Source organism: Physeter macrocephalus, chromosome 17, assembly GCF_002837175.3.
Source record: "Physeter macrocephalus isolate SW-GA chromosome 17, ASM283717v5, whole genome shotgun sequence".
Lineage (NCBI taxonomy): Eukaryota > Metazoa > Chordata > Mammalia > Artiodactyla > Physeteridae > Physeter > Physeter macrocephalus.
In genome coordinates, this window is record NC_041230.1 from 41775192 (window position 1) to 41795855 (window position 20664).

A 20664-nucleotide genomic window follows, 5' to 3' on the forward strand; every position below is an offset into this window, starting at 1 on the left:
ATTTTTTTTTTTTTTATTTTTTTTTTTGCGGTACGCGGGCCTCTCACTGTGGTGGCCTCTCCCGCTGCGGAGCACAGGCTCCGGACGCTCAGGCGCAGCGGACATGGCTCACAGGCCCAGCCGCTCCGTGGCATGTGGGATCTCCCCAGACCGGGGCACGAACCCATGTCCCCTGCATCGGCAGGCGGACTCTCAACCACTGCGCCACCAGGGAAGCCCTGCTTTTTTAAAAAATTAATTTATTTTTGGCTGCATTAGGTTTTCATTGCTGCACGTGGGCTTTCTTTAGTTGCATCGAGCGGGGGCTACTCTTCGTTGCGGTGCGTGCGCTTCTCTTTGCGGTGGCTTCTCGTTGCGGAGCATGGGCTCTAGGTGCGTGGGCTTCAGTAGTCGTGACACGTGGGCTCAGTAGTTGTGGCTCGCGGGCTCTAGAGTGCAGGCTCAGTAGTTGTGGCGCACAGGCTTAGTTGCTCCGTGGCATGTGGGATCTTCCCGGACCAGGGCTCGAACCCGTGTTCCCTACATTGGCAGGCGGATTCTTAACCACTGCGCCACCAGGGAAGCCCTCCATTTGCTTTTTGTATAGAAAATTTTGTATCAGTAAAGGCGTCATTTCTACCTTCAAAGTACATGTAAGGTTTTTCTTCACTGAAGGAGTAACATAAAATGCTTAATTTGCCATGAGTTCTGCTTACTGGAACAATCTCTTGTCAAAGTTTGAAGAGTCCAAAAGTGGAAGAAAAAAAAACCCCACACTTGCCAAACTTGTTGAGTCAGTATTAACTGACACTTTTGTACAAAAAAGGGCAAGGGTTAGGATAATATGATTAAAACAAGAAATGCTTTTTTCACTAGGTACTTGGAAATTTTACCTTTTTTGCGGGGGGCCTTGTTTTGCCTTACTCAGACCATTAGAGAGAGAAAATTAATGAGTTATAAGTATTACCAGTGAAAAACAGTCTTAGAAGGAAAAAAAAATTGTTTTTTCTTTTTTTAAAGATGGAGAAAACATATGTGACCTTTGTACTTTATTAATAATTAAAGGCATCTTAAAGGCAAGTAGTTTTTACCCTCCTTTCTCTGTTGTTACAGTGCAGCAGTCACAGTGTAACCTGATATGCAGTTGCTTTGCTCACTCCAGTTTGCATGTTGTAGCTGATCGTGTTGGGCTGAGCATCCTAGGCTTTGCAGCTTATCTGGCTTTGAGGTTAATGTTATGGATTCTAGGGAAGAGCAAATATGAGAAAGACATGAACTTAGATCTTTGGAACTGTAAAATATTTGCACTCCCCTCCTTATAAGCCTTTGGGTTAAAATTAAGATTGTCAGAGCATAGATGATGTACACTACTTGATTATAAGATGTAACTTTTGTAAATGATCACACAGTTGAACAACTCAAAAGAAGTTCCATCAGTGTTTTTGCAGCTCAGTTTAATAGCTACTTACTAAACCTCACTGTTGGGAAATTGTTCAGTTTCAAGCTGAAGAAACGGAAGGGAAGTTAATTTTTAAAATTCCTTTTTAAAGTCTGCATGAAAGATTCCCTTCCCACTTTTTGAAATTTTTCATAACATGATACTTTTAAAATATGGTGAAAATACTGGTTTGAAATGAATGGGGAAACTAACTGAAAAAATAGGTACGCTGTGTAGAGTTAATTGAATCTTTGTAGATATTAGGGTTTTTGGGGTATGATTACTGAAGGAAAACTGTCGTAAGAAGAAGCAGTCTTGGGCTTTCCCTGGCGGTCCAGTGGTTAAGACTGTGTGCTTCCATTGCAGGGGGCGTGGGTTCGATCCCTGGTTAGGGACCTAAGATCCTGCATGCCGCTCTCTGTGGACCAAAATTAAAAAAACAGTCAACCAAACAAAAAAGAGTCTCTTTTTCTTTTTCAAAAATATTTACTTATTTATTTGGCTGCATCGGGTCTTAGTTGCGGCATGAGGCTCTCTGTTGCAGCACGTGGGATCCATCTCTCTGACCAGGGGTCGAACCCTGGCCCCTTGCATTGGGAGCATGGAGTCCCAGCCACTGGACCACCAGGGAAGTCCCTGAGCCTCTTTTTCTGATAGTACTCAGTAAATATATTTGGTTTTTTTAAATGTGTATTTCTCTCTGTCAGTGAAGACATGACCTCTGTATTTTCTTTAGAAACTTTACATGATGCAAGTTTAATAGATGGTGTTGATTATTTAAGAAAGTAGAATGAGGAAGTTGCTTACAATTTGACTTTACTAGCACTTGGTTGTATTATTCTATTTACACAAACTGAACTTTTTGCTGTTCCTTGAATACTCCGTGTTCTTTCATTCATTGTACCTGTTCTGCTTATACCTGGAATGCTTTTCTTTCTCCCTTCCATCTGGTGAACCTATTCTTCCTTCCTCTCTACACCAGGCAAAGGAGTATAGTACTTTTTTTTTTTTTTTTTTTTTTTTTTTTTAGTATTTGTTGAATTGTTTACTTTTCCTGAGCTTCAGAGGACAAGAACTATCTAAGATGGCATCCCTAGTATATAGCACGGTGCCTGGCACTTAGTAGCTACTCTGCAGAATAGATGATGTGAATGAAAATAATATGGAAACATGTTCAGGTCCTCAGATACATGGTAATTGGTCAAGCCAAAAGCAGTCAGGGTCCTGAGTGAGCTATGGAAGTTTTCTACAGGTCATTTACTTGTGACTGATAGAGTTGATGTCAGTGAAGTTTATTTTCAGGTTTAGAACATATACAAAACCTTATCGCCGTGTCTTTGAAAATATTATTTAGATGTTTAATTCTAAAATTGATATTATCCTTTTTGCAGTTTGCTCAGACTCTTTCTTATGTAAAAGCTTCAAGTGACAGCAAAGAAATGTACTCTTCCTGCCATCTTTTTTCTATCTTTTGAATACCTATTATGTAATTCATTATGCTAAAGAAACTAATAGTAAGTTGAGAACTTCAGTCTTTTCCCCCAAAATGGAAATATGTTGATAGTTCAGTGATTTGTTACTGACTCTCCCTTTGTGTTTTGTTTTGTTTTTTAACATCTTTATTGGAGTGTAATTGCTTTACAATGTTGTGTTAGTTTCTGCCGTATAACAAAGTGAATTTTTAAAAAATATTTATTAGGTTGCACTGGGTCTTAGTTGTGGCATGTGGGCTCCTTAGTTGTGGCATGTGAACTCTTAGTTGCTGCATGCATGTGGTATCTAGTTCCCTGATCAGGGCTTGAACCCAGGCTCCCTGCATTGGGAGCAAGGAGTCTTAACCACTGTGCCACCAGGGAAGTCCCTCTCCCCTTGTGTTTGAATAATCTACTTTAATAGTGCTGAGGATTTTTTAAAAGTCTTTATTTAAGTTACAACATCATAGAGGTCCATTGTAATAAATGAAAAAAATCTAAAGACATACTTCTAAAAAAGCTGTTCATTTCCCTAATCCGTTTTATTACTCCCCAGCCATTTTACCAGGTTATGGGCATACTTCAACATTTCTCTCCATGCTTTGTCAAGTACTATATATACAACATAAATGTGCATATATAGGGATTCTTTGTTTTTACAAAAGGTAGAGCATACCTTTTTTTTTTGGATCATACTTTTTATGTTACTCTAACAAGGTTTTCTTAACACATCATAGTCAGTAAATATAATTCTATCTTGTTCTTTAAAATATCCCTATTATGTCTCATAGTATGGATGTACTCTACGTAATTTATTCAGTTATTTTCTTGTGGACATTTGGGCTGTTTCTAGATTTTGCCACTACAAACAGCGCTACAGTAAACATCCTTGTACATGTCACCTTATTTGCTGATGCTATTATTTCTACAGGCTAGAATCTCCAAGGTGGGATTTCTGAGTTAAAGGAATTATATTTTAAATGTTATTATTGCCAGATTACTCTCTAAATAGGTTGTCATAATTTCCATCTCCACTAGCAGTGGGTTCTCCATAACATCACATAATTAGACGTAATTACTTAATTTAATTTTTGCTGCTCTGCTAGTTGGTAAATGGTTTCTCAGTTTCGTCTTAATTTTAATTTCCTTGACTATTGCTGGAGCTAGCCTCTTTTGATATGATTTTTGGCCTTTTGGATTTCTTTTACTGAGAATTGTCTACGTCCTTGGTTCATTTTTCTTTCAAGTTGTTTTTCTCCTTATCTTGTAAGAACATCTTATGGTACATTAATTTGTTGTATAACACATATGTTTATTAATCTGGAGTTAATTTTTATATAGTGTGAAGGGGTCTTATGGTTTTCCTTTGTATAAAGAGCCAACTATGTCTAGACTAAATAAACCATCCTTTTCTCAATGAATCAAATGCCACCTTATCTTATGTTAAGTTCCCATATGTGTTTGCTCTATTTCTGGATGTCCTGTTTTACTCTTCCTGTACCATTATTTTACTGTTTTGAATATCATAACTTTATAGAAACTTACACTCTGTTAAGAATAGCTCCTGTCACTGTACTTTTCCATTTTCTTGACTGTTCTTTAACATTTATTATTATATCTGTATGGGTTGAAAATAATTCTGTTGAGTTCAGAAAACCTCAAAAAAGCCCAGTGTTTTCTTATTTTTAATTAATTTTTAGAAATTTATTTTATTTTTGGCTGTGTTAGGTCTTCATTGCTGTGCACGGGCTTTCTTGAGTTGCAGCGAGTGGGGGCTACTCTGCAGTGTGCGGTCTTCTCATTGCGGTGGCTTCTCTTGTTGAGAGGCATGGGCTCTAGGTGCGTGGGCTTCAGTAGTTGTGGCACGTGGGCTCAGTAGTTGTGGGACGCGGGCTCTAGAGCACAGGCTCAGTAGTTGTGGCAGACGGGCTTAATTGCTCCCCAGCAGGTGGGATCTTTCCGTACCAGGGCTGGAACCCGCGTCCTCTGCATTGGCAGATAGATTCTTAACCATTACGCCACCAGAGAAGCCCAAGCCCAGTGTTTGGAATTGCACTGTATTCATATATTAATTTTGGGAGGCCTGACATTTTTTAATGAGGATGACTTTTCCTTATTATGATGTTTCCATTCATTGAGGTAAAGGTTTCATAGATTTAATACCTGTCTTCATCTAGTTCATGTACCTTTCTTGCTAAATTTATTCTAGATATTTTATAGTTTTCGGCACTGTTGTCAGTGGGACTTTTCCCTCCTCTATTTCTAACTAATGTCAAATATAGGTTAAAAATGAATCCTTCATTTCTTATAGACCAGAGCCCCTCATCCCCACCCCCTTCTTGCTGTCCCAAATTAACAGAACTTGGATTCATGAAGAATATGCTAGGGAAAATTTGTTATCTTAGTATTAAATCCTTTTCTCATAACTTTCTAATGTCACCCTGTAGAAAAATGCCCATAGATAACTGTGACTCTGTCCTTTTAGGATGAATACCATCTTATTATTTTGAAAGTTTGCAGTTTTGCTTTATTTATCCATTCTTGTAGTTTTTGTTAATTTGTTTGAATCTTCAAAGCAAGAATTCTCAAATTATGCATGTTCATTATATGAAAGATATCAAAATATACAGAAGTTAAAAATGCATCTATATTCACACTAGGCACAGATACTTCCTTTAAAATTTATCTTATCCTTTGGAGCGTATCTTTAAGAAAACTAAGATTTTACTTGGAGAATTTTGTGACAGTTTTTGATAATTGAGGACTCTAGGATATCTTTGCTAAAATCAGGATTAGGAGAGTGAAAAATTGCTTTTTATTTTATTTGTGTGAAATTTGATGTTGATCATGTTCATCTATCATTGTTTATTGGGCCTTTTTAAAAAATGAATTTATTTATTTATTTATTTATTTATTTTTGGCTGCATTGGGTCTTTGTTGCTGCACGCGGGCTTTCCTCTAGTTGCGGTGAGTGGGGGCTACTCTTTGTAGTGCCCAGGCTTCTCATTGCGGTGGCTTCTCGTTGCAGACCATGGGCTCTAGGCGCATGGGCTTCAGGAGTTGTGGCTCGCGGGTTCTACAGCGCAGGCTCAGTAGTCGTGGCACACGGGCTTAGTTGATCCACGGCATGTGGGATCTTCCCAGACTAGGGTTCGAACCCGTGTTTCCTGCATTGGCAGGCGGATTCTTAACCACTGTGCCACCAGGGAAGGCCTATGTGGCCTTTATTGCTTTTCATGTGAATTAGTGTGATTGAATCGTTCAGTAGACATTTGCATTTACATCCATCCATTTTTAAAATCTCAGTTTTGGTTATGGATAATTAAGCATAAAAGAAGATTCCTGTAACACTGTAGCATTTTAGGGAGAATTGAGCTTAAGATCTCTCAGAGGGATGCCAACTGGCTGCCTAGACAGGGTGTGGTGGTATCTTAATGTGGTCGCTCTTTTCACAGGCTTAGCCTTGAAGATCCAGAAATTCCATTTCAGTATTTCACCTAGGAATGATTCATCTTGATCGAACTCACTGATGTGTAAGTTAAAATAACAGTGTTGTAATTCATAAGGGGTTATGCTTTTCTACTGAATTACCTGCGTCTGCTTTCCAGGGCATTCTGTTCCTTGTATGGAGGTGTTTGGGAGGCAAGGTACTTAAGAAGGTGATTAATAATCAGAAAGCTGCATTGTGAGCCTGAAACCAGAGCATATAAAGTTGGCTGGTCTTGAGTGTTTCATCATTCTAGGCCACTGTGAAACTTGATGAAAGAACTATCCCTGTCCCACAGTGGTGTTTGCCTCTCCAGAGACCAAAATACTTATCCCCAGATTTAATCTCTTTTATTCAAACAATGATGTACTAACACTGGTCTCTCCTTTTCCCTTCTATGAACACATTCTTCATACAGGAGAAATAGATGTGCACTGCCTCCCCCTCCCCGCCCACTTTCCCCAAAAGAAAGAAAACCATAAAAACACAGTGAGAAAACTCAGCTAAGTCATATTAATGACAGGTGGTGTCTATAAGATATATTGGAAAGTAAAAGTCTGATTGAAGCATAATACTGTTGATCAATTTGGTTTAAGTTTCTTACTATTAAGCATTCTTACTATTTTGGTCATAGTATTTTGCAAGTTTTAAATGCACTAAAGCAATTCAAATATGCATACAAGATAAAAATCTGAAATAGAGGTTCTGTGGGGAGCAAAATTTGAAATTATAGGCCATATGGAGAGTATGAGAGAGAAAGCACAGTAACTTCTTTTGGAGGGTTTTGTCCAGTGTTAACTTAGGTCCCTTGAGTATTTTCAGCCATACTTACAAATCTGTGACTGGATTGTTACACAGTAATGAGGGGTAAAGTTAACTGAGATCTAATTTCTTATTGTTTAGCAAGAAAGACTTCAAGTATAGTGAGTGGATAGAAAAGATAATTTTAATATTGAAAATTGCTTTTAATTTAGGATTTCTTTTTAGATTTAGAGCTCAAATCTAAGCTTTAAGTTTAGAGGAAGAAGGACCAAATAGCAAGCAGGAGCCCCAGCCTCTTGGTTATATGTGTTTTTTAAAATAAATTAAATCAATCAATCAATCAATCAATCAACAAGTACATTTATTTTTTTATGGCTGCATTGGGTCTTCGTTGCTGCACGCAGGCTTTCTCTAGTTGCAGCGAGTGGGGGCTACTCTTCATTGCAGTGCACGGGGTTCTCATTGCTGGGGCTCTCTTATTGTGGAACACAGGCTCTAGGTGCCCAGGCTTGAGTAGTTGTGGTATGCGGGCTCAGTAGTTGTGGCTCAGGGGCTATAGAGCGCAGGCTCAGTAGTTGTGGCACACGGGCTTAGTTGCTCTGCTGCATGTGGGATCTTCCCGGACCAGGGCTCGAACCCATGTCCCCTGCATTGGCAGGCGGATTCTTAACCACTGTGCCACCAGGGAAGTCCTCGTTATATGTTTTTGACTGTTGGCTGTCAGCTCAGAGCTCACAGCCCGGGAGTGAGGTCAGAAGTAGGAAGAAAGTTAACTGAGCAGGGTAGAATAGAGGACTGGGTTGAGTACTTTCCCATAGCTGTTAGCAGCCAGTGCACTTTATTTTGTATGCTTTGGAAAGGACAAGTATATTTTCTGTAGATAAGACTTCTGGCCTTTAGAATTCAGTAAATATAGTATTTAGTGAGTTCCTACTCTTTTAGGCAAGAGGAATACAAGGATGAATAAATGGGAAAAATAGGTATTTCAAAGGAAAAAAAGAGGAGATTATGGCTTGGAGGTGGTATTGATGTATGAGGAAAATCTTTATCCCACAAAGGGATTTGCGGAGATTTTGGAAAATAACCATGTTCTCCACTTGGGGGATAAAATTAAAGAGAATTGGAACATATGCAGTCATTTTTATTTTTCTGGTCTCTTCTACTGTTTAAAATTTTTCTTTCCTGTATGAAGCATTTATAATTTTGATTACTTTGGGTATGTAAAGTAATCTAATTAGGTTTAAGCTCCAAAACCTAATTTTGTTTAACCATTTTGGATAGAAATTTTTCCAAAATGAATTTCACACTTCCTTTTTTCTCTATATTTTTCATCATTATTTATCAGATAACCATTCATTAATTAGAATATATTTAACCACAGTCCTTGCACCTTAACAAGTCAGACTTTTAATTTTTCTGTGTTTCCTTTCTATCCTTGTCCTAGTGTTTTACTTTTTATTATTAGTTTTATAAAAGATGACAAAGAGGGACATGTTATTTTGAAAAAGTGTACAAGCATGTACATATAAAATATATAGACATTTAATCATTGGCTGAAACCATTGAAATACTAAATGTAGGTGGTTAGATGTAAAAGGAGAAGTTGACAGACACACAGTCATGGTAATAGACTTAAATATATCTTTCCCAGCCTTTGATGGGTCAGGTAGTTAAATTAATAAGAGCAGACAGTGTCTGAACTATATAATTTTTAGAAATTGGTTATTCAGTCAATACTCTTTTATTTTCATGTAATTGTTACCTTTATTTTTTAAACAGCTTTATTGAGGTGTAATAGACAAAATTGCACATATTTAATGTATAATTTGATGAGTTAGGATATAGTTTTATATTCAGTTTTTTCTACCTTCTGCTTTAAATGTTAAATGTTGATCTTTTTGAACCATTCCTTGATGAACCAGGGTCTTATAAAAATGGATTATGGTACTGTTTGTAATTTGTTAATACCCTTAGGACTGTAGGGAGACTTGAAGACTTTTTGCAAGCACACTTAAGTATCATCAGACTACTGTGCTGTGTGTGTGTGTGTGTGTGTGTGTGTGTGAGATAAATGCTTTAATTGTGGATATTTTTTAAAAAGCTGTAAATTAAGGTAATTATTGTGGAAGTCAAAGGCAGAGATTTACCAGTGATTTGATCTTTTCCTTTTTGAGTAATTTAACTTTTTTTAATAGTATAGAAGTCAATCAAGTAAGGGCACAAACTTTATTTTTTAAATTGTGGTAAGAATACAATAAGAGCTATCCTCTTGACAAATTTTCAGTTGCACAGTATAATATTGTATAGGCACAGTGTTGTTATAGCAGATCTCTAGAATTTATTAGTCTTGCTACTGTGCTTTTGAATGCTTTTTTCTGTTATATGTAAGTTTTATTTGTTTGTTTTGCTACCATTTTTGTTTTTCCCCTTGCTGTTAGGTGACACTTTAACTACCATCAGTGTCCTTTCCCAAAACAGCTTCTTTCTCCTGGCCCCCACCCTCTTCAGTTTCTCTAGTTTTCTAATTTGTTCTATTCTGGAAAAGGCTGAATAAGAGCCTGCAAATAGAGTGAAGTAGATATTCTGTGTAGCTGTGTGTTGATGTGATGCTCTCTATTGGCTGCATGAGATAATGAAAATGTGTTTTGGATTCTCAGCTATGTTCCATATAGCTGAGTCATTATACATTATATTCTTACCAAATTTTTAAAAAAAGCATAGAGTTTATTGTTTTTTATGATAGGTGTTTAAGCTGTTGTATTTTAAGGAATCTCGTGGTTTTTGAGTATTTTGAAAAGCAAGTAAAAACTTTCAAAAAATGAGGAAATCCTCAACATTGTAATAAAAGTATGTTACGTCGTCTACAACATTCATTAGATAGATTAGATGTATTTGAATCTAATTTTTAGAAATGTTTCAGATATAAAGCATATGGCAAATAATAATAAACCTTCACTTACCTACTACCTAGTCTAAGAAATAAAACATCACTAGTATAGCTGAAGTTTCCTGTGTATCACTGCCCCTGATCATATTCCCCTTCCTCCCAGATGTGCCCCTGTGTTGGATTTGACCGTTATCTTTTACATTCATGTTCTTTCTTATTCTCTTACTGCATTTTAAAAATTGAAGTATAGTTGATTTACAGTGTTTCAGGTATACAGCAAGGTGATTCAGTTATACATATACTCTTACTGCATTTTTGTAGTATCTCTAAAGAATAGGTGCTTTCATGTGTTTTAAACCTTTATAAGTATTGTTACTGCGTATCTTTCTTCAACTTGTTTTTGCTCAGAATTATTTTATGCAAGAATAATTTGTTCATATAGCCAACATTTGTTTAGTGATTACTGGGTGCCAGGCACTTTGCTAAGAATTTTACATGTATTCTAATTTAATTCTTGTAACAATCTATTGAGGTAGGTACTTCACACCACCCCACCACCCCATTTTGCAGATGAGGACACAACTCTGAGAGGTTAAGCCATTTACACAAGGGCACACAGCTAATAAGTGGTGGAGCTGGGAATCAAACCCAGGTAATTTTACTCCAGGGTCATCATTTTAAACAATGATAGGGTCATTGGATAAGGATAAGGGTGCACAATCTCTTATCAGTTCTGAAATCCCCAAAATACTGAAAACCAGATGTTCTTCATAATTCTTTTGGTGTTAAAGTCTGATCTGACCAGATATGAGGCTGTTTGTAGTATTTATTTCTCTCATTTGGTGTGAATATTCTTATGTGTTACTGCAGAAATATTGTTTGATAATGGAACTGCTGCTCCAGACATAGTGGGCAAATTATGACATACAGTGTAGGTACTGTATTACCTTTCTAAAATTAAGGAAATTCTCAGTTCTCCCGTAAAGGTTTTGGATGAGTAATTGTATAGTGGTACTGTGCTACAAATATCTTTCTGTATGGGATTTTGGATTTGTTCGGCTGATCCAGAAATCACTAAATTTCACAAAAGAAAAAATTTCTAATTATATTGAGTTAGTTTGGCCATGACGAAATTTGGCTTATCATAAATACAATTTTCTGTTCTGTCATTGATTAGCAATTTTTCTTTTTATTGTATGGCTGGAATTTAAAAATCTGTTTTCCTCAGTAGACTGAGATCTTAAGGACAGAGGCTGTGTCCTTGCCAGTCCCCAGCACCTATTGCAATGCCTGGCATAGAGAATGCTTAGCAAATATTTGTTGAATGAGTGATTGGCACTTACTGGTATAACGTGTTTCCCTTACATGTTACTTAGGTCATCTCTGGGGTAGTGTGACTAATTGGATTGAACAAGGAGGAAAAAGAAGAGGTGCATGAAGCTAACTTCTGATTCCAAAGTTTTTACATTCTCCCTTTCCATTTTGAAATGGATTTAAATGATGCTAATGTTGATGTCATTTATGATGTTGTATTCTCTGTTTTATAACTGTAGTCTAATGGGCCCTGAACTGTTAAACTCTTTTTTTTTAATTTTCATTTTCATTTTCTGATTAAAGACCTTGATCCTGCTGCTTTCTGAATTCAAGATTCTCGAACTTAATGGCTGTATTTCAGTTAAGTATAGTATATGATATTTTGCTCCTTATTGAAGTTTGGTTTAGTTTATTTTTTCCTTGTACAGAGATGCTTGTACAGATGCTTTGACTGTACAAGCAGTCAAATGAAGGGAGTACCTTTGATTTATAAATAATGATACTTTTAAAATTGACAGACTGGAACAGGATATTTATTCTCATAGATTTTGTTTTTGAAAGAGTTGTGAATTTTCTCCAACAGCTCTTTTTTTTAAAAATTTATTTTTGGCTGCATTGGGTCTTCATTGCTGCATGCGTGCTTTCTCTAGTTGTGGCGAATGGGGCTACTGTTCTTTGCGGTGTGCGGGCTTCTCATTGTGGTGGCTTCTCTTGTTGCGGAGCACGGGCTCTAGGCAGCTTCAGTAGTCGCAGCGTGCGGGCTCAATAGTTGTGGCTCGTGGGCTCCAGAGCACAGGTTCAGTAGTTGGGGCACACGGGCTTAGTTGCTGTGCAGCATGTGGGATCTTCCCGGACCAGGGCTCTGACCCATGTCCCCTGCGTCGTCAGGCAGATTCTTAACCACTGCGCCACCAGGGAAGTCCCTCACAGATTTTTAAAGCTGATTCGATACCCTTATTTTTTAGTTGATGGAACAGAGGCTTGGAGAAGTCAGGCGGCTTTGCCCTAGGTAGCTTGGCCAACAATGGTGGTTGATTATTAGGATCTTTCTTTTATTGTTTTGGTGCTAACATTTCTTTTAAATATGTTCTTTGCAGAAACTGTGTCTGAGAGATATTCAACATGTTAAGAGTATGTATTTGAAAGATTTAAGAACTTTGTCATTCAAAATCTTCATTCAGAATGTAAAACCATAATCTCTAAGGTTTATTAATGTAAGAAGACTTGGGGAGGCCAGAGGAAAGGCTAGCTTACTAGGCCCAATTCTGTAGCCCAGTGATTTTTCCTTCCATTTGTAATTCTTTGACTTTAATTGCTACTACTTCCAATGCGTAGTTCCTGTGGTGTGCCTCCCTCCTTTCAGTGCTTTGGCCAAAACATAGACGCAAGCTTTTTTTTAAAATTTTATTTTTTTATTTATTTAATTTTGGCTATGTTGGGTCTTCGTTTCTGCGTGTGGGCTTTCTCTAGTTGCGGCGGGAGGGGACCACTCTTCATCGCGGCGCACGGGCCTCTCACTGTCGCAACCTCTCTTGTTGTGGAGCACAAGCTCCAGACGCGCAGGCTCAGTAGTTGTGGCTCACGGGCCTAGTTGCTCCGCGGCATGTGGGATCTTCCCAGACCAGGGCTCGAACCTGTGTTCCCTGCATTGGCAGGCAGACTCTCAACCACTGCGCCACCAGGGAAGTCCAGACGCAAGCTTTTTGATTTTCTCTTTTGCAGGATTTGAAATGGCTGGAATTTTAGAGTAGACTTCCTTACATATCTAAGGTAGAAATATAATTTTGTTTATTTATTTTTGGCTCTGTTGTGTCTTTGTTGCTGCACGAGGGCTTTCTCTAGTTGCGGGGAGCGGGGGCTACTCTTAGTTGTGGCGCGCGGGCTTCTCATTATGATGGCTTCTCTTGTTGTGGAGCACGGGATCTAGGCGCGCGGGCTTCAGTAGTTGTGGCATGCGGGCTCAGTAGTTGTGGCTCGCGAGCTCTAGAGCGCAGGCTCAGTAGTTGTGGCGCACGGGCTTAGTTGCTCTGCAGCATGTGGGATCTTCCCGGACCAGGGCTCGAACCCGTGTACCCTGAATTGGCAGGCGGATTCTTAACCACTGCGCCACCGGGGAAGCACTAAGGTAGAAATAAAGAGAAATACAAGTTCTCCAAGATTTGTCATTGTCCCTCTCCACGTAATTAAAGCATTATCCTCTCTTTTAGTCTCAGTTCACCTGTTTAGAAGTCCAAAAGGGATATAGCCTAACAGGCACCTTTTCTGACCTGGCTGTGTTTGGAAAGCACTACGTTTCAACATGCCACTCAGGAACTCCTTTCTAGACAGCTTGACACCTTCATGGGGGTTAGCTCAGTAGAGCCCCTTTTAGTTCCCTGTCACCCATCCCTATTTTACTGGCAAAGAACATGACTTCATCTTTCAGGTGAGACCTGCCTTCAGCCATCCCTTAAATAAGGGTTTGCTATTATCTTTTATAAGCTGAACAGTTTTGTTTTACTAGTGGTTAAATGTGTCTTAAAGCAGGTTGGAACAATGAGTAACTTTCTCACTAGCCTACTTAATATCCCAAGTGTATATTACTATACCTGGTCAAATAGGTCTAAATTGTTTAATTGAAGGCTTTTTTGTTTACTTTTTAAAAACTCTAATTTTTAAGTTAAAATACAGTAAAATCGACCTTTTTTGGAGTGTACAGTCCTGTGAACTTCAACACATGTATAGATTTATGTAATAACCACCACAGTTAGCATACAGTTCTGTCATCTCAGAAAAACTTCCACAGGCTGTCCCTTTTTAGTCTCCCTAACCTTAACCTCTGGCAACCATTGATCTGTTCTCCATCGTTATAGTTTTGTCTTCTTGAGAATTTCATTTAAATGGAATCATTCAATATGTAACCTTTTCTGAGACAGTTTTCTTTCATTAGGCATAATACCTTAGAGCTGTGTAATGCCATGTAGCAATCGTTTGTTCCCTTTTAAATTGCTACATAGTGTTCCATTTTTATGGATTTACCGCATTTTATTTCCAGTTTTTGACAGTTATGAACAGAGCTGCTATAAACATTCATGTATAGGTTTTTGTGTGAACAAAAGTTTTCATTTTTCTATGATAAATTCCAAGTTGTGGGATTGCTGGGTCATATGGTAAGCATATGTTTTAAGTTCATAAGAAACTGTCAAACTGTTTTCCAGAATGGCAGTACCATTTTGCATCCCCTCCAGCGGTGTATGAGAGTTCCATTTGCTCTGCATCCTCCCCAGCACTTGGTGTTTTAGCCATTCTAATAGGTGTGTAGAAGTATCTTACTGTGGTTTTAATTTGTATTTCTCTAATGCCTAATATAGTTGAGCATCTTTTAAATATGCTTATTTATTATCCTTATACCTTTTTGGTAAAGTATCCATTTTAATCTTTTGCCTGTTTTAAAAAATTGGATTGGTTTGTTTTAACTGTTGTGTTTTTAAGAGTTCTTTATATGTTCTGAATACATACATGCCCTTTGTTGATATGTGATTTGCAAATATCCCAGTCTCTGTAACTTGTCTTTTCATTTTCTTAGTAGTGTTTTTCATGGCACAAAAGTTTGTACTTTTTATGAAAAAAAAGTACAGTTTTATCATTTTTTTCTTTTATGGGTTGTGCCTTTGGTATAATGTCTAAGAATTCTGCCTAACCCCAGGTCATGAAGGTTTTCTCCTATATTTTCTTCTAAAAGTTTTATAGTTGTATGTTTTACATTTAGATCTATGATCCATTTTGAGTTAATAGGTGTGAAATTTAGGTCAAGGTTCATTTTTTTTTGGAATATGGATGTCCAGGTGTGATGTGCATTGAGTTGTTCATACTATTACCTAATTATCCTTTTAATGTTTGTGGTGCTCTCCCCTCTTTCATTCCTAATAACTGTTAATTTGTATTGTTTCTCTTATATCGTCTGGCCACAGGTTCATCAATTTTATTGGTCTTTTCAAAGAATCAGGTTTTGGTTTCATTGACTTGATATATTTTTTTGTTTTTAATTTAATTGATTTTTTTTAAATTATTGTTTGCTTTTTTCTAGTTCTTTTGGGTTTATTTTGCTATTTTTCTAGTTTTTTTTTTTTTTTTTTTTTTTTTTTTTTGCTGCGCCACACCGCTCACGGGATCTTAGTTCCCCAACCAGGGTTGACCACGGATGACCCGGATTGAACCCGTACCCTCAGCAGTGAAAGCTTGGAGTCCTAACCACTGGACTGCCAGGGAATTCCCTCTAGTTTCTTAAAGTAGAACCTTAGATTGTCAGATTATTGACATGTTTCTTCTGTTCTTATACAAGCATTTAATGCTGTATGTTTCCCACTAAGCACTGCTTTAGTGTATAACTCAGATTTTGATGTGTGTTTATGTTTTTGTTCACTGTATTTACGAATTTCCCTTGATATTTCCTCTTTTACCCATGGATTATTTCGGAATGTATTGTTTAATTTCCAAGTACACAGAGAGTTAATTTCCATTCGTTTAAATTTATTAACTTTTTTTTTTTTTGGATGCGTGGCTTGTGGAAGGAATCTCAGTTCCCCAACCAGGGATTGAACCCTGGCCACGGCAGTGAAAGCACCGACTCTTAACCACTGGACTGCCCGGGAATTCCCTAACTTTTTTTGTTTTAATGGCCCAAGACATGGTCTATCTTGGTGAATGTTCTGTAATTGAGAAGAATGTATATTCTGTTGTTGGTTGGGGTGTTCTATAGATATTGGTTAGATCCAGTTAGTTGACAGTGGCGTTCACGTCTTTTACACCTTTGCTGATACTCTGTCTATAGTTCTGTTCTTAGAAAGCAAGTTGAAGTCTCTAACTATAATTGAGTGGTGGTTTATTTTTCCTTTCATATCCGTCAATTTTTGCCTCATATATGTTTTAGCACTACTGTCGAATACGTTTGCAATTAGGATTGTTGTATTTTCTTGGCGAATTCACCCTTTATCGAGCATTGGGAGGATAGGGAGTGATTTACGCCATGCTCTTAGGATCACAGCTCCTCTGGTCAGAAGAGAAGAGTCTCCCTTTCCCCGTTTCTAGGTGCCTGCCTGGCTGTTACTGCCATTGCTTTTCTGCCACGGCCAGCACTGTTGCAGTATTGCCTAGGGGCACGGGTGGAGCGAAGGACAAAACTAAACAAAATTGAGCCTTTTCCTCCATTGTCCTTTATCTTTCTTTCCCTGCTCTTTGGACGAGAAAGAGAGTGTTTTCCTTAGAGTTCCTTCTCTGTACCCAGTGAGCACTTCTGGGTTTTGGGCTGCCCTTGGGTACAGGCTGGGCAATACTGGAGGAAAATGATAGCTTCTTGCCAGTTTGAGGGAACTTCGAATTCTGCTCTCTTTCTCCAGTCTGCTCGCTGTCATTTATTTTTCAGAGTCCTCAGGTAGCTGTGGCATGCATTTTGTCGAGGATTTTGGTTGCATTCAGAGGAGAGAGAGGCAGGAGTCTCCATGGAGTGTTGTTTATACCCATCTTCACTGGAACCAGAACTTTTTGTTTAGTTTTAATCTTAGAATATATTCTGAAATATACTAAATTCTGTACTATGTAAATAAACTTTTGTTTTTCATTCATGCCTATGTGGACAAAAAAAAAAATGTTGCCTGCCATTTCAGTAAACAAAGTGTTGGCCCACCATCAAGCCGTCAGCCACTGCTGCCCCTGCAGCCCCCCAGTGGTGCACCCAGAAGGGAATTCAGGATGGAGAAAAACAGGATACCGGCCCTCAGTAGTTAAGATGCATATCAAAGGAATGATTTCAGTAAACCTAGACTCTTGCATTTTCCCATGCATAGAAAAGCACTAAAATCATTAACTTAAGATGTGTGTCTTTTGTGATTAACATCTTTTGATGTTTGACTACGTTTCTTTTGTTTTGTTTTGTTTCCCACAAAAACTCATATGTGTCCTGGCTTCTCCGTTACCTCTTTGGAGCAGTCCCTCAGAGCTGTCTGAGAAGCTCTATCCCTGGCTATAGTCTCCAGTAATGCCCCGAATAAAACATAATTCTCAACTTCTATGTGCATTTTTTTTTTTTTTTTGCGGTACGCGGGCCTTTCACTGTTGTGGCCTCTCCCGTTGCGGAGCACAGGCTCCGGACGCGCAGGCTCAGCGGCCATGGCTCACGGGCCTAGCCGCTCCATGGCATGTGGGATCTTCCCGGACTGGGGCACGAACCTGCGTCCCCTGCATCGGCAGGTGGACTCTCAACCACTGCGACACCAGGGAAGCCCTCTATGTGCATTTTTTTAGTTGAGACCTATTAAAATATTTTCCTGTGATATATAAAGAAGTCAAGGAGTAGTAAGTTGTCATAGCCCAAGGGAAGAAAAAATTACTGCTTTTCCGTAAGCTAGAGGCAGCCTGGTTATTAGAGGAAGAGTGCTGAATGGGGGGATCATGAGACATGAGTCGGGCTAGCAACTAATTCTTTGACCTTGTATGAGGTAGTTAACATCCTGCATCCTCAGTTTCTTCCATAAAAAGGTAGTGGCTTTGAAACTTCCCTGGTGGTCCAGTGGTTTAGGCTCTGTGCTTCCAGTGCAAGGCCCGCAGGTTTGATCCCTGGTCAGGGAACTAAGATCCCACATGCCGCATAGTGCGGCCAAAAAAAAAAAAAAAAAAAAAGCTAGTGGAATAAACTATATTTCTGTGATTCTGAGGCTGATAGCTAAGAAATTGCTCCAGGTAACTTGTTTTTCTCTCAGCTGGCTTAAACTTTTGTGATTTTTCCCATTGGACTACACGTTTTGGGACTAGATTTAGGCTTTTTCTGATAGTCTTTGTTTGTTCTGTAGAATCATTGAGGTCTTCCTAGAGAGAAGTTATTTCTTAGCAGAGTATTACCATTGATCTTGATTGATTTTTAGATCTCTTGTTCCCCACACACCAAGTTAGAGTTGATAATACATAATATTCTCTTTGAAAGTACAGGGACTTCCCTGGCAGTCCAGTGGTTAAGACTACGTGCTTCCAGTGCAGGGGGCATGGGTTCAATCCCTGGTCAGGGAATAAACTCCCACATCTGCACAGAATGGCCAAAAGATAAAAAAAAAAAAAAAAAAAGGAAAGAAAGTACAGTGACTGGGCTTTAGACAGTCAAAAACTGATTTTATATTTAGTTCTTGATCTCTGAGAGCTGTAGTAGCTTTATGCGTTTCTTACTTATATTTCACTATGTTGAAAGAATATAGAGTATGTTGGTTTTGCTTACCCTTAAATTTTGTTTTATCCTGAAGTCCGTGGTATTTAAGGTTATTGTGAAAAGTAGTTCTTTATTTAGATCCCTATTCATATTTTTTATTTATGAAAAATTTTAAGGATTGAAATGCCTTGTTTGTCGAGACTTTTTGACTTTTAAAAAGATTTTGGTTATGAACAACTTCTAATACACATGAAAATAGAGAATAATATAATGTACCATCATGTATTTATCATATACCTTCCTCAGTGATCAATATTTTGCCCATTTTGTTGCATATTTTTCTCGCCTATTTTCCTTCCTCAATATTTTTTCCCCCGGGAGTATTTTTGTTTTTTTTAAAAAACATTTATTTATTTATTTATTTATTGCTGCGTTGGGTCTTAGTTGCGGCACTCGGGATCTTCATCGCGGCACGCGGGATCTTTCTTTGCGTGCGGGCTCTTTGTTGTGGTGCTCGGGCTTCTCTAGTTGTGGCACACGGGCTTAGTTCCCCGACCAGGGATCGAACGCATGTCCCCTGCATTGGACGGCGGATTCTTAACCACTGGACCACCAGGGAAGTTCCTCCCCTGGGAATATTTTAAAACAAATCTTAGCAGTCATATAATTTCATGTATATATAATGTTTATTTTTTTTGGCTGTACCGCACGGCATGTGGGATCTTATGTCCCCCTGCATTGAAAGTGTGGAATCTTAACCACTGGACTACTGGGGAAGTCCAATATAATGTTTATTTTTGAAGTATTGGGAAGAACTCTTGGAGTTTTAATACCAGGTTCAGGTGCTAGCTCTGTCAGCTACTGCCTTTGTGACCTTAAGCAAGTTGAATAGTTGCTCTAAGACCAAGTTTCCTCAAAGGCAAAGTGGGGATAATGATTTTCTGGGACAAAAAGGGACAAATGAGATGATGAAGATAATAAATGTAAAAGTGCTTTGTAAACTACAAACGCTAGACCCTTGAATAGTTCTCTTAAAAAGTAACAAAACAGGGGCTTCCCTGGTGGCGCAGTGGTTAAGAATCTGCCTGCCAGTGTTAAGGGACACGGGTTCGAGCTCTGGTCCGGGAAGATCCCACATGCCGCGGAGCAACTAAGCCCGTGCGCCACAACTACTGAGCTCTGCACTCTAGAGCGCGTGAGCCACAACTACTGTAGACCACGTGTCTAGAGCTCGTGCTCTGCAACAAGAGAAGCCACTGTAATGAGAAGCCCGCGCACCGCAACGAAGAGTGGCCCCTGCTCACCCCAAGTAGAGAAAGCCTGCACGCAGCAACGAAGACCCAACACAGCCAAAAATAAATAAAATAAATTTCTATTTTAAAAAAAAGTAACAAAACAGCCTTATACAGGTAGTTTTGCATAGTTTAGGACACATAATCTTAAGAGGGCCAATATACCAGAGCATATCATACCTAGGGAACTTTTCTAAATTCCTAATGTACTGTCCCTACCTTGAGGATTGATACCATAGTGAACTGATTGGAGTGGGACATCCTCCTGGTATATTAGATTAGAACAACATTGAAAATCATTGGTTTAGGATTCCACAGCTAATATGTACTGAAGGTGATTGTAATGATTATCTAATTCTATCATTTTTCTTAACTTTGAGGTATAATATGTATAAAATAAAATGCAACTGTTTTAAGTATACAGTTTGGTGAATTTCAAGATGTGCATATATCCGTTTTGTATCACCCCCAAAGGTTTCCTTGCATCCCAGTCCAGTCCCTATCTTTATCCTCTCAGGTAATCATTGATCTCTTTGCCATCACTGTAGATGAGACTTGTCTTTCTTAGAGTTTCATATAAGTGAAATCATAACAATATGTACTCTCTTGTTCTTGTTTCTTTTGCTCAGCAGAATGTTTTTGAGACTCTTGTATGTTGTGTATTGGTTCTGTTTTATTCTAAGAAGTATTCTTTTATAGGGGTATACTGATTATGATTCATCTATTTATGGACATTTGGGTTGTTTCCAGCATTTGGCAATTATAAATGAAGCTTCTTTGAACATTTGTGTACATGTCTTGGTGAGAATATATATTTTCATTTCTCTTGGGTAAATACGGAGTAGATTTGCTGAATCATATG

At 38.4% G+C, this 20664-nt stretch overlaps 1 protein-coding gene across 2 annotated transcripts in view; it reads left to right on the plus strand.

The window, feature by feature from the left end:
- Positions 1 to 20664, plus strand: part of AP1G1 (adaptor related protein complex 1 subunit gamma 1) — an 82269-nt gene that overhangs the window by 5341 nt on the left and 56264 nt on the right. Inside the window, exon 1 of one of the 2 annotated variants that reach the window (XM_055078807.1) lies at positions 14537 to 14632. The exons of the other annotated variant lie outside the window; for it this stretch is intronic. The gene's annotated coding sequence lies outside the window, so the exon portion shown is untranslated. Of the gene's footprint in view, positions 1 to 14536; positions 14633 to 20664 lie in introns of those variants that run through there. 2 annotated transcript variants of the gene reach the window in all.